General features: G+C 47.6%; 1 protein-coding gene across 1 annotated transcript in view; it reads right to left on the reverse strand.

Annotated features, from left to right (window-relative positions):
• Positions 1–14,240, reverse strand: part of THSD4 (thrombospondin type 1 domain containing 4) — a 584,405-nt gene extending 570,165 nt beyond the window's left edge. The window contains exon 1 of the mRNA XM_057544214.1: positions 14,004–14,240. The gene's annotated coding sequence lies outside the window, so the exon portion shown is untranslated. The remainder of the gene's footprint in view (positions 1–14,003) is intronic.
• Between the last annotated feature and the right edge of the window lie 739 nt (positions 14,241–14,979).

Raw genomic sequence — 14,979 nt, forward strand, 5'->3', positions numbered from 1 at the left:
GTGGACCTCAGAGCAGCCAGCAGACCAGACGCCCCCCTCCTGGCTGGAGAGCTGGGTCTGCACCCAGCTGGAGGCGCCTGCTTTGGACCTGGGGCCTCTCTTCTGGCCCCGGCCGCGGTCTCAGCACAGCACTGCTTATTCTCCAGCAAGGGAAAGCTGGTGACCCGGGAGGGGAAACTGCTTTCTAACAGCCTTTGTTTTTGTTTCCATTTAAAAAGGTTAGTGACTTTACTGCATGTGGAAAGAACCAGAGTACCAATTTCAAAGAGGCTCAGCATGTTTTGGAGCTGACCAAATATACAGAACATTTGGGTGGGGAGGAAAAGAAAGGGAAAAGAGAGAACAAAGTTTATCCCACATTCACCATGTGCCAGACATACGCCTTGGTGCTCCTTCCCATGCTCCTACAACAACAATTCCAGCCAGAATCAAGCTCCAAACCCCTTACCATAGGCCATCAGACTGTCTAGAGGCAGGCAGAGCTGTTAGATTCTAGGATGGTACACAGTAATGAACAAAGTTATGGGATACAATTTGAACCACGAAATAGAATGATATAACTATTAATAAAGTCAATTGATGCCTACATTTCAAAACAATATGATTTAAATTTTAAAATTCGTTAGAATAACTTGCCTACATTGGTATCGCCCAGGCTGATAAATACCCACAATCTTTTGATAGAACCTGTGAACTTAGCTATACTCTTATGATCACTGGAACTTTTATGAGTGATTTTGTTGACTGCAGGGCTATTTTAACATTCACTCTTTTTATTTATTTATTTTTTAACATTCACTCAACTGAAAACAATTTTCAAATATTATAGTCATCTAGACCAGGGGTCAGCAAACCCTGGCCAGTGGGCCAGACCTGTCCCACGGCCTGCTCTTGTCACATTTTCAAATGGCTGAACAAATATCGAAGGAAGAATACTATTTTACGACATGAAAATTATATGAAATTCAAATTGCAGCACGCGTAAGTAAGGTTTTACTGCCCATTCTTTTCTGTATCGTCTATGGTTGCTTTTGTGCTCAAAAGGCAGAGCTGATTAGTTGCAACAAAGACCCTACAAAGCTGAAATATTAACTCACTGGCCCTTTACAAAAAAGGTTTGCTGACCTCTGATCTAGATGGTCTGTCAGATGGTGGTGCTGGATTGAAAACACACTGTGCTGATGACAGTAACAACCACCACCAGCAGCTTGGCTATTGAGGAAGCCAAACAACCGTCCTGAGATACCAAGTGGGCCGTTTACGAGCGAGCCCTCTGTGCAGTGTTGGTGATTAACAGTGACAGCGTGAAAAGCCAACTTCAAGCAAAATTACGCATTCTGAGAATGCACCACGCACCCATGCATGCTCTGTACATTTATTCTCTGGGGAAAACCACAGTCTGAATGATGAGAGATCTGAATTCTGTGAGGTCTTCGAGAACGCAGCCCTCCCGTAAAACAGGCTTCCGCGTCCTCCCTCCCTTTCCCATGTTAGCGTGCGGCCCTTCTTAAGTCACTGTGACCTCCCACCGCTGTCAGTCTGATGCCCTTCTCCTGGGCCCCTGCCTTCCCTTTATCACACGCATCGTCTCCCCGCCTGGCCCCTCCAAGGCTGTAAGTGCCCCCCAAGGCAGGAATGCCATCTCCTTTCTCTTGAAGGCGGACAGATGTCCCAGCGCGCATGAAGTCCATTCGTTTCAAGAGAGGAACGAACAAACGCTGTCTCCTCTCACTCCGACGGCAGGTACAGTGATCATTAGTCCTTTTCACAAACGAGGAAACTGAAGCTGGAACAGGTTAAGCTGTTCACAGGCACTAAGTGACAAAGTCAGGACTGGAATTCACACCATTTACGATGGAGGGTCCTGCTGCCATGCGTGGCCAGGGCTCAGAAAGTACTGGAAGCAGGGTGAATGGACGCAAGGCGAGGCCCACGCAGAACCACGAAAGCGTATTTGCACAATCTCAGAAGCCGCCAAGATCTTCCCCTTCACTATGCTTAGTGAAAGAAGCTAGTCACAAAAGACCACCTATCGTGTGATGCCATTTATATGTGGACACCATACGAACACTGACATAATTTCCCTGCATGGAACTCGGAAAGTCCCAATTCGCAGCACCTCCTATATCCCTTGTAGGAGTGAGGTGTTGAGTTCCTCCCATGTTTCCCCGAGGAAAGAACAGTACCTAATAAGGAAGGGAAAAGGGAGGCCAAAACAAGCATCCATTCTGTTTCTGGGTTCTCTCACCTGGGCCTCCCAGGTGCCTTTTCTCTGAAGGCCCCTCAGCAGCATTAATGTTATTAGAACAGTTCCTGCTTTGGACCTAGTAATTAAATGACCGGGAACTGAATTTCCAAAATGGAACATGAGATCAGAAAAACACAAAACAAAAGAGCAAATTGAACATTCAAGTTGGTAGTACTAATTTTTTGATGAGGAAGAAACTAGAAACCACGTAGATCTCTAACAGAGGATGGGGAATGGCTAAGGAAACCGTGATGGGGCAAAATGATGGAAATGGTCACTAAGCTTAAAAATGGGAACCCCGACTATGTCAAGAGAAATGTTAACATAAAAATCATACAATGTGAAAAAGACACGCTTAAATTAAAATATAGGCAAATATCAAGGAGAAAACAATATGAGCAATTAGTGTACTATGCAGATATGTGGGGTGAGTCAGGGGGTACAGAGAAGGGAGGGGAGGAGGGAGGGAGAAGGGAACGGAGGGGTACTTTGGCAAAGTAACATGTACAGTAAAACTCAAGTTAAAATATAGCACAGTTGTGGAATTATATAGTTTTCTGGAAGGCCAATTTGATAATATGTATCAAATACCTTAAGAGTATTTATATCTTTTGCCCCAGAAGGAGCGCTATGCATTAATAGATGTACAAAAAATCCACAAAAGAGTTTTATTTATAAATAATATTGAAAAACTGAAAAAACCCAACATGTCCAAAATAGGGGACTGTTTAAGCAAACATTAATATTTTTTTAACATCTTTATTGGAGTATAATTGCTTTACAATGGTGTGTTAGTTTCTGCTTTATAACAAAGTGAATCAGCTATACATATACATATATCCCCATATCTCCTCCCTCTTGCTTCTCCCTCCCACCCTCTCTATCCCACCCCTCTAGGTGGACACACAGCACCGAGCTGATCTCCCTGTGCTATGCGGCTGCTTCCCACTAGCTATCGATTTTACATTTGGTAGTGTATATATGTCCATGCCACTCTCTCATTTCGTCCCAGCTTACCCTTCCCCCTCCCTGTGTCCTCAAGTCCATTTTCTACATCTGCGTCTTTATTCCTGTCCTGCCCCTAGGTTCTTCAGAACCTATTTTTTTTTCTTTAGATTCCATATATATGTGTTAGCATACGGTATTTGTTTTTCTCTTTCTGACTTACTTCACTCTGTATGACAGACTCTAGGTCCATCCACCTCACTACAAATAACTCAATTTCGTTTCTTTTTATGGCTGAGTAATATTCCATTGTATATATGTGCCACATCTTCTTTATCCATTCATCTGTCGATGGACACTTAGGTTGCTTCCATGTCCTGGCTATTGTAAATAGAGCTGCAATGAACATTGTGGTACATGACTCTTTTTGAATTATGGTTTTCTCAGGGTATATGCCCGGTAGTGGGATTGCTGGGTCGTATGATAGTTCTATTTTTAATTTTTTAAGGAACCTCCATACTGTTCTCCATAGTGGCTGTATCAATTTACATTCCCACCAACAGTGCAAGAGGGTTCCCTTTTCTACACACCCTCTCCAGCATTTATTGTTTGTAGATTTTTTGATGATGGCCAGTCTGAACAGTGTGAGGTGATATCTCATTGTAGTTTTGATTTGCATTTCTCTAATGATTAGTGATGTTGAGCATCCTTTCATGTATTGTTGGCAGTCTGCATATCGTCTTTGGAGAAATGTCTACTTAGGTCTTCTGCCCATTTTTGGATTGGGTTGTTTGTTTTTTCGATATTGAGCTGCATGATCTGCTTATAAATTTTGGAGATTAATCCTTTGTCAGTTGCTTCATTTGCAAATATTTTCTCCCATTCTGAGGGTTGTCTTTTCATCTTGTTTATGGTTTCCTTTGCTGTGCAAAAGCTTTTAAGTTTCATTAGGTCTCATTTGTTTATTTCTGTTTTTACTTCCATTTCTCTAGGAGGTGGGTCAAAAAGGATCTTGCTGTGATTTATGTCATAGAGTGTTCTGCCTATGTTTTCCTCTAAGAGTTTTACAGCATCTGGCCTTAGATTTAGGTCCTTAATCCACGCTGAGTTTATTTTTGTGTATGGTGTTAGGGAGTGCTCTAATTTCATTCTTTTACATGTAGCTGTCCAGTTTTCCCAGCACCACTTATTGAAGAGGCTGTCTTTTCTCCATTGTATATTCTTGCCTCCTTTATCAAAAACAAGGTGACCATATGTATGTGGGTTTATCTCTGGGATTTCTATCCTGTTCCATTGATCTATATTTCTGTTTTTGTGCCAGTACCATACTGTCTTGATTACTGTAGCTTTGTAGTATAGTGTGAAGTCTGGGAGCTTGATTCCTCCAGCTCCGTTTTTCTTTCTCAAGATTGCTTTGGCTATTTGGGGTCTTTTGTATTTCCATACAAATTGTGCAATTTCTTGTTCTAGTTCTGTGAAAAATGCCAGTGGTAGTTTGATAGGGATTGCATTGAATCTGTAGATTGCTTTGGGTAGTATAGTCATTTTCACAATGTTGATTCTTCCAATCCAAGAACATGGTATATCTCTCCATCTGTTTGTATCATCTTTAATTTCTTTCATCAGTGTCTTATAATTTTCTGCATACAGGTCTTTTGTCTCCTTAGGTAGGTTTATTCCTAGGTATTTTATTCTTTTTGTTGCAATGGTAAATGGGAGTGTTTCCTTAATTTCACTTTCAGATTTTTCATCATTAGTGTATCGGAATGCAAGAGATTTCTGTGCATTACTTTTGTATCCTGCTACTTTACCAAATTCATTGATTAGCTCTAGTAGTTTTCTGGTAGCATCTTTAGGATTCTCTGTGTATAGTATCATGTCATCTGCAAACAGTGATAGCTTTATTTCTTCTTTTCCAATTTGGATCCCTTTTATTTCTTTTTCTTCTCTGATTGCTCTGGCTAAAACTTCCAAAACTATGTTGAATAATAGCGGTGAGAGTGGACAACCTTGTCTTGTTCCTGATCTTAGTGGAAATGGTTTCAGTTTTTCACCACTGAGAATGATGTTTGCTGTGGGTTTGTCATATATGGCCATTATTATGTTGAGGTAAGTTCCCTCTATGCCTACTTTCTGGAGGGTTTTTATCATAAATCAAACAGTAATATTTTTAAAAAATACACTGCAGTCATTTAAAAAATCATGTCTTGGAAGAATATCGAATGTTTGGTACAGAAGGAAAATGTTTATGATGAATTATTAAGTGAAAAAAGTAGTGAACAAAACAATATGTTTAACATAATACCAATTTTATAAAAGTGTGTGTGGGCAGGGTGAGAGAGAGAGAGAAAGACACCAGGAAGATACACATTCAAAATAATGGTCATCACTGGTTGGGAAATTATGGTTGATTTTTATTTTTCTTCTTTGTGTTTTCTGTATTTTCTAAGTTTTCTGCAATAAATATATCTTACCTTTGTAATCAGAAAAAAATAAAGTGTTATATCTAGAAACTTAAAAAGCAAATCAGCAGTGCTGTTATCAGCAAACAGCTTTTGACACTGGGGTCCACGTGGAGTTAAAAGCGATGCAGCAGACGGTGCAGGGGCTAAACTGTCTATACTGTACCGAAACTAGGCAGACTGTGGCAAAGACAGCTCCAAAACCCTCCAGCCCGCCTCTCCCAGGCAGGGGTCCATGGCACCCACATGGCCTCTCCAGGGCACATGTCAATAGGCTTTGCCAATGGCACAAGCCAAGGGCAGCACGAGTGCCTGGAGGAGAGAAGCTGGGCATCCCTGCTACTCCCAGACGTGGGAACCCAGCCAACCTCCCTCCCGCCTCCGCCTCCACACACTCAGGCAGCCGTACTCACTCCACCTGCCCCCATATTCACGGTTCTTTCACACCTGCCCACAGTAAAAAATGAGCCCCCCTTTGTGCTACATCTGTTTTGCGATTGTAACTCCACCCCTTCTCTAAGCAAAATAGTCAGCCTTACTTTTTAGTTTAAGTGGGTTACATAGCAATAAAAAGGAATGAAGCACTGATACATGCTTCAACATGGACAAACCCTGGAAACGTTATTCTTAGTGAAAGAAGTCAGTCACAAAAGACCATGTATTATATGATTCCATTTATATAAAATGTCCAGAATCCATAGAGACAGAAGGTAGAGTCATGGTTTCCACAGGCTGGGAGAGGAAGGAGTGGGGAATGACTTCTAATGGGTACAGAATTTCTTTTAGGGGTGCTGAAAATATTCTGGAATTAGATCATGGTGATGGTGGTGCAACTTTGTGAATAAAGTAAAAACCACTGAGCTGTGTACTTTAAAATGGGGAATCTCAATTTTTAAAATTTTCAAGTGGGTTACAATTAGACTTTTAAGTGGTTACAATTAGACTTCTCAGCGGGTTATAATTATAATGAGGCACTAACTGGCCCAGTAGTTCCCCCAGAGCACATAGTTTGGAGGCAGATGACTTGGAATTCAAATATCACTCTGACATCCACTTGCTGTGTGAGCCCATGTAATTTCCTTAACCTCTCTGAGCCTCAGTTTTCTAGGCTGTACAACAAGGAGAATATTGTCTAGCTTACATGGATTGTTGAGAGGATTAAATAAGTTCATGCAGGTAAATTCCAGCACCTGACACAGAGCTCCATAAACAGCAGTTCCCTCTCCCTTAGCTGGCCAGAAGTTCCTTTGAACTTCAAGCAGAATGAAACCCTGGACTAATAAGAACCTACTGTATAGCACAGGAAGTCTACTCAATACTCTGTAATGACCTATATGGGAAGAAAAATCTAAACAAGAGTGGATATATGTATATGTATAACTGATACACATTGTTGTACAGCAGAAACTAACACAACATCGTAAATCAACTATACTCCAATAAAAATTAATCAAAAAAAAAAAAAAAAGAATGAAACCCTAGGCCTTGACTAAAACATCACTAACGTCAAGCAGGACCTGAGTACTTGTCTGTTCTGGAAAAGACACTAAACTGAGCTAGAGGCTAGGATGTCGGTGCATACCCTGTAACGAGACTTCAAAACTTGCAGACACACAGCTCCACTCCCAAGGCTCACCTTATAACCAGCAATAAACTCTCCGCCTCCACCGACAGTCTCAAAGAGCCTCATGTCCACTGTCGGGTGGGACCCTCTCGACCATTAGATAAGTGTTGCTATTCTTAGCATCAATCAAGGATGAAGCAACCAGAGCTCAAAGAAACCAGAAGAAGGGGCAGAGCCGTGATTTGCACCCAGGTCAGACTGTCTCCACGGCTCCTAATTTTGCTTTCAAGGTAGCTGCCCTGCCTACTCTCAGCCACTTTTCTCCGGGCTGTCAGGTCACAGCGAGGCTGGCTGTGGGCAGCGCTGGCGTGGAAGGGCCGTGCCACCACAGGACCAGGCAGGTGTCACTTCCCAGTCCACCAGCTCTGCCCGCCAAGCATGGAGGCAGGGGCGGGGGGCGAGGAGTGGAATCAAAAGGGCAGCTGAAGGCCAGGGAGCCAGTAGCAAAGGGAGGGGCGAGAGGGACCAGAATTCAAGGCATGTGAGGGTTAGAGGTCAAACAATCGAGATCAATCACCCTAAGCAAATGTGAGAGGCGTGGAAGAGAAGCTGCTTACATCCTTCCCAGAGAGGCGAGAAAAAAGTGATGGCTAACCTTCACAAGGCACATCCACGTGCCTGAGGCTGTTTTAAGCTTTTTACGTTCTCATGACTCTCACCCACAGTATGTATGTATTATTATGCCCATTTTACAGATGGGAAGACTTACAGCACAAGAGGTTAAGGAACTGTTCAGGGCCCCCCAGCATGGCTGAGTCAAGGCCTGAACTCAGGCAGCCGGCTCGGGAGGGCTCCCACCCTCAGCTGCCTGATCCGGGGAAGGAGGTGGACCCACTGTCGAAGACGGTGTCCAGCCAGTGGCAGACTCCCTTCTCCATCCTCCTCGAAATGACAAGGGATCAGAGGCACCGTGTTACAGAAGGAAAAGTCTGTTTGGCAACAACAAATCTGTGACGTGCTGATATGATCGGAAGGTTTCCAAGAAGGAAGCAGGTAGAGCAGCCTCCCTGCAGTCTGCGTATCCATTTGCATAAGAAATTAACCTGAGCCTCCAGGAAAAATGGTCAAGTCAAAGACGTCACTTGTCTCACCCTGCTGCTCTCCCCTCAGAGTCACGTGGCTGCATCCCTGCCGTAAACCAAAGGCCAAGCTCCCCTTTCATCAGATGCCTACAGATAATTCCCTTGCGATTTCCCTGCTGGGGCTCAGAGGGCCACAACCTAAAGGGTTAACATCTCATTTCCTCTCATCTTTCAAGCCTTAATCCCCATCCTGAGCTGGGTGCATTCCAAGCCCACCTGGAGCAGGTCATGACGAGCCCCAGCCCACGGCTGGCCCTTCATTTCCCCTGGCAGGAGATTAGATGGGGCGCCCATTAATCACTCATTATTTGGGTCCTTGCTGCTGGCCAGCCCTAGGGCAGACGGCCAGCTGTCTGGGAGGGTTGCCCAGCCCAGGTCGTGGGCTGCCTGATGCCACCCTTCTGGGACAAGTGTAGTGTAAGCAGGCTCTCTGGACCACGCCCGAGAGGAGAGGGGTTAAGGGAGAACGCTGCCGGGGTACTGCTCGGTGATCCGCTTGAGTAAGGCTCATGGGAGAAGAGAGCGTGCACAGTACGTTCAGGGAAAGGATTAGGGAAAAAGAAAAAGAGATAAGCAGAAAGAGACCACTCTCCCGGGACAAGTAACCATCAATAAAAGCAAACTGCTGTCTACCTGTTTCTTAGGTCCTTCTTAGAGGAAACTAAAGGGAAATTGGAGGAAGGAAATAGAGAGGGAAGAGGATGTTGAATGGATAATTCTTCTTCATCATCATCACTATTATTACTGCACAGCTGGGGGTGTTCATCTCCTGGGTTTGAATATAAGGTTGCAATATTCAGCCCTTCAGACACAAACCCCCTGGACCTGAGGGGGCCTGAGATGACGTACTTTTTCTAGAGCTCATCTATTGAGCACCAACTGCCTGCCAAGCGCTGACTGGGTACAGAGCAGTTAAATGGGATGAGAACTGACACCGGGCACCCACTAGGTGCCGGGCCTTTGCTTAATGCCCCGTGTGCCTGTGCACCAGTCCCTACACCAGCCCTCCAGGATGTGGCCATCCTTTGTTACAGATGGGGAAAGCAAGCCTAGAGATGGGAGGGTGCAAAATAAAGGCCTGTAGAATGAAGGAGATGTGTCAGTGACCAGACCCCACTCCGGGGAAGGAGGTGGGACTCACCACGCCCACACATTCAGCCCTGTCTGGGGAGTCCCAGGCCACTGTCACCTCAGGCAACTTGGGTCTCCAAACCAATCCACCCTGGTCCCTCTCCCTCAGCACATGCTCAGGCCCAGAAATACACTCACAGTGAGCCTGATGGGGAGAGGTGAGGAGCATGCCTTCAGGACTGAACTGAAGACCCCCTTGACCAAAAGGGGGCTCTGCTCCATGGCTCACTCCTTAAGAGTCAAGGTCAAGGCCTCTGTTAAAAAGGACCGTGCTACCTGGGATCCAGTGGCTAATTAACTCACCACCTGTCATTAGAACCTCATTGTAAAGGCAGCCTAGGGCAGTGGTCCTCAAACCTGAGCATGCAGAATTACCTGAGGCTGTCTTTAAAATGCTCATTCTCTTGGGCTTCCCTGGTAGCGCAGTGGTTGAGAGTCTGCCTGCCAATGCAGGGGACACGGGTTCGAGCCCTGGTCTGGGAGGATCCCACATGCCGCAGAGCGGCTGGGCCCGTGAGCCACAATTACTGAGCCTGCGCATCTGGAGCCTGTGCTCCACAACAGGAGAGGCCGCGATGGTGAGAGGCCCGCGCATCGCGATGAGGAGTGGCCCCCGCTTGCCGCAACTGGAGAAAGCCCTCACACAGAAACGAAGACCCAACACAGCCAAAAATAAATAAATAAATAAATAAAATTTAAAAAAAAAAAAAAATGCTCATTCTCCCAGGCCCTGCCTCCACCCTGGAATCTGTTTTTTTTTTTCCCCACCAGATCCTAATTCTGATTCGGGTGTTCTGAAAACAACCCTTTCAGGAAACAGTGATATAGTGGAAAGAGCACCAGACCTAGGAAGCTGGGTTCTAAGACTTAGATTCAAAACCTGAGTTGTTGACCTCAGGCAAGTAAGCGGAGTTTCCTTCCTCGTAAAATGCAGATGATACTGTGTCTGTCACAGGTTGCTGGAAGGATGAAAGCATCAAGCCCAGCACACACACAGGGCTCATTAAACATGACCTGAAAGAGTTCGTCAGGCCAGCAAGGCTCCAGAAACCGGAGAAGTCAGTTTTGATGGGTTGGAGAAAGCAAAGAAGGCAAATCAGGCCTAAGATGAGGGGTGGCCCAGCATCAGCGCACAGGTCAAGCAGAGGGGCGTGAAGAGGGGGGATCCTGAAAGAGGGCAAGAGTCAGCAAAGCGGCCTCAAGGCAGAGCCTCGCACTGAAGCTCCCCTCCCAGTGGCAGCCTGGGCCCTGCGTGAGCAATTGGCACAGCATTTCTAAACCATTACCTTCAAAGAGAAGCCAGTCAATAAACACACATGCAACCTTTAGATCTGCACATATGTAAATAAATATCACGATTCTGCACATACACACAAAGAAAGATAAAAGGTGGGACAAGTGGAGAGAAGAGAAAGGAGGGAAAAGTAGGATGGAAGGTCAAAGCCAGTCACATTTTCAAGTTCGCTGGTGCTGGCAACGTGCTGGAACTGTGCCCCACGGCCCGGGAGAGGCCCTAGGAACAGAAACCCAGGAGCTGCTCTGGAGAAACTTTGGGGTGGCTGGGGAGATGCGGCTTGCCCACTAGGACTTGTCCAGGCTGAATACAGAGACCGTGCAAAGAATGCAGGGGAACACATAAAATGGGTTCATGGAAGAGAGGGATGGGCGTGTGCAAGAAGGGCTGGGATCCACTTCCTGGCAAAATTTAGACCAGCAGAGGGGAAATCTGCATTTCTGAGCTGGGGGTAGGGGACATACAAGACCACGATAAAAAGAACAGGTAAGTGGAGTGAAGGATTTCAGGCAGGGAAGAGTTGGGCTGCTCTTGGATCAATAAAGTAGACACAAATTAAGGCAAGTTTGAAACATCCAGATGAAGAATGGCCTTGATGCCACCATGTCCATACCAACACTTTCACAACTCTAGGTCTTTGCTCAGGCTCTTCCCTTTGCCTGCCATGCTTCCCCTCCTTCCAGCCTTTCCCATCTCCTTGAACTCCTCCCCATGCTTCAAAGCCCAGAAGAAATATTCCTAGCTCTTCCCATGCAGGAAAGTATTTCTCCCTCATCTGTGTCTCCTTGATGCTTTTGCACACTCCCAATGTTTTGCTTTGTTTTGTGGTTCTTTCTTTACATCTCTTTCTCTCCCAGGTGGCTATACATCATCTGCTAGCCTGTCAACAAATCAAGGGCAAGGATATTGTCTTGTTCTTGGTTTAAGCCTCAGCATGTAGTAACACTCCCTGGCACACAGCAGACCCCCAAAAATATTGGCTGGAGAAGACTTAAATAGAAGTGAATACTGGGGAGCCATTGTGATTTCTTGAAAGAAGTGATGTGGTGCAATCAGAATTTTAGGAATATTAATCTGTCAGCATGAAAGATGATGGATTAAAATGAAGAAAGGGACTCGTGGCCAGAAGTCAAGAGGGGAGACTCTTACTGTAACGCGGACATGGTTTAAGGAGGGAGCAGAGGGAATGGAGACAGGAAGATAATTTCCTGGATCCACAGAAGAACGTGGATGGGACTTGGTAATGAATTAGCTATAAATGAGGGGGCTGGGATGCGGAGTCTGGTGCCCTCAAACATAGAGACTCCCAGCCAACTGGGAGAAAGGTGGTACCATGGAGAGAAACGTTGGGGGATGGAGAAGGATAGGCAATCAGTACCCAGACTCTCTTTAGGATAACTGATTACAATCACACAATAAGCATTTCTAGGTCAACAACAACCCTCCAAGTCAAAATATCCAATCCTGATCTTATGCCCAAACTCTAGGCTGTATTTTATTTATTTTTTCCTAACAGCCAACCGGAACCACTTCTTCATGGCAGGGGAGACTGAAATGAAGATAAGACCAAGCTGGCACCCTGCTGGGTGCTGGGCATGGAGGAGACCACACAAGCTCATCTGGCCAGCCCTCCCCACAAGAGGCCACCCGAGTTGCTTGTTCACTAGGGCCTCCAGTATTCTGATCACCCAAACTTGTTTCCGAAACCTCTGGGAAATCCCTGTTTCAGCCCTGCAGAGGTTTATAGGAAAGTCCCAGGACTCCTGTCTGCTTCCTTGCATTAATTTCAGGGCTAGGATTTTGTTTTCTAAAGGAATTCAACTATGGTGCCAACAAAAATCTATAGGAATTGAGTAGCACTGTATTTAAATCACCTTTTTAAAATGTTTGCTTCTTTGTATTTTGAGACCCAATAAAATCCTATTAAGCCCAACCACTTCATTACTTTTATCAGTGAAGGAGAAGACATATGCAGGTTATACAGGTTTTAAGAGCTGTGTGATCTTTGAAAAATCTTCAGACTCTTTTGTATCTGGGTGCCTTCAGCTGCGAAAGGACAGTTGGAGGAGATGATTCCGTAGACCTCTCTCAGGTCTCTATTTCTCTTTTTCCAAATTCCAACAGGCATCCCATGATCGCTTTGGCTACCCAGGACCAAGGCTTCAGATTCACTTACTGCCTGCCAAGGGACAAAGGGCTGCGTGGTGGGGGTCACAGAGGAGACAGGAAGAGGCGCAGGCACGCACACTTGCCAGGCAGTAGTGGAGGCACGGGCAGGGGGGTGGGGCGCGCGGCTGGCTGTGGACTGCTTAAGGAGACCCCAGACCCCACAAATTCCCGATGCTAAGTGGGCCTGAGAACGACCTTAAAGCCTCTTCCCAACTTAGGGCTGATGTTATTTCAAAGAAAAAAATATTAACTTCCAGATCGCTAAAGCTCCAGAGTGGGCTAGTTCTGTAAAAGCTAATTCTACAAGCGCGCCAAGGGACTGCAGGTACTTGGGCTACACTTGAGGAAGTGTCCGGAGTTGGCGGAAACCGCCCATCCACTCCGGCTCCCAGAGGCGCTAGGTTGCAGCGGTTTAGCTGAGACACACACACACACACACACACACACACACACACACACACACACACACACACACACACACACACACACACACACACACACACACACACACACACACACACACACACACACACACACACGAGGCTTTCTAGAAAACGATGTGGCCGAGGCCCCAGGCTGGGTCTCGACGCGCGCCGACCGAAACTCGACCCTCTCTCCGGCCCCGGGCAGGAGGTTGGCGAGGCCGGCGTGGGGTCGCGCGGGCTGGGTGTTCACTCGCCGGTCCCCATCTGCCGCAACCAAGAGAGCTCGGGGCCCCGACTCCAGGACGGCCAAGGTTGACTGTCCCTAGAGTTTCCAAGTAGGAGGGTGGAGGGGTGAGTGCTGGCGCTGGGACAGCGCAAGTCCCCCAGGAAAAGAAGAGGACAGAAGGAGGCGCAGCCGTCGGCACGAGCTAGGCGCGCGCTGGCTCCCCCAGCCTGGTTCGGACGCAGCCCCCCGGCGCCCCCGACACACCCACTGCGCCCCGCCACCCGCGCCAGCCCGCCCGGCGGTCCAGAGGGGCCCCGAGAGGCTGGCAGCGGCCGGGCCGGGTCGGGACCCCGCGGGCTGGGCGCAGGGGGCGCGCGGCGCGGGCAGCTCGGCTCACCTGGCGGTCCGTGTCCCGGAGCGGCCGGTGGACGCCTCGCCTCGCCCCCGCGTGGTTCCCGGCGCCGGGCAGCCCCGAGCGCGCCGCATGGACGGCCGCCGCCCCCGCCCCGCGCCCGTCCTGCACGGGCTCCCGCTGCGCCCGGGTTCCGCGTCGGGCTGCGCGGGCTGCCAGAGGCTCGGGTGCGCGCGGAGAGCTCTGGCTCTGAGTTTGCGATCCCGAGAGCCGGGATCCGCGCTCCCTCGGTCCCTCCTCCCTCCCCCACACGCGGCCTCCTGCTGTCATCTGGAGCCGCTCCTGACGCCCCCTGGCGGCCGCCTCGGGAAGCACCGGCCCCCAACCCACCCTCACTCCCTTGAGGGGCCCCTTAACAAGGATGAGCGCCACCGATCCCTGGGCGAGAGAGGACAGACATCATCCCGTAGAGGGGAGGACAGTCTAGACCAAGGAAAGGAGGGAGGAGGGTGGCGAGATTGGAAGGAAGAGCGGTCCGGGCTGGCCAAGTAAGAGGAAAAAGGGGTGAGACCAGGAGGTAATTAAACTAGGGCCAGATGGTGGAAAGCCTTGAATTCCGCGCTAATCTTATCCAGAGGTTTGTGGGAGCCATTGAAGGACCGAGAAACAGGAGGGATGGGGGCATCCTTGCGTTTTGGGACAACCATTCTGGCTACAAGAGGGTGAGGATGAGGCTGAAGCAGGGAGCCAGCAAGAACATTTTTGCTGTAAACACGAGCGGAGAAGAAGGCAGTGACTATAAGGGCAGCGAAAGAAGAGCCCTCCTGTAAAGGGCGCACAGTCACACGAGCACACTCACACACAAGATAAGACTCACTGGGCTCCTTCTAAAGGCAAGGGACAAAGGACAAGAGCCCTCCACATTCTAACTAGGGTTAGACAGCATGGGGGAGAGAGAAAACACGCTTCTGACAGCCAGAGGGATTCGGCATTTTTCTTGTCTTAGGGCGATACTGTATCC

The sequence above is a fragment of the Balaenoptera acutorostrata genome, chromosome 3 (genome assembly GCF_949987535.1).
Source record: "Balaenoptera acutorostrata chromosome 3, mBalAcu1.1, whole genome shotgun sequence".
NCBI lineage: Eukaryota > Metazoa > Chordata > Mammalia > Artiodactyla > Balaenopteridae > Balaenoptera > Balaenoptera acutorostrata.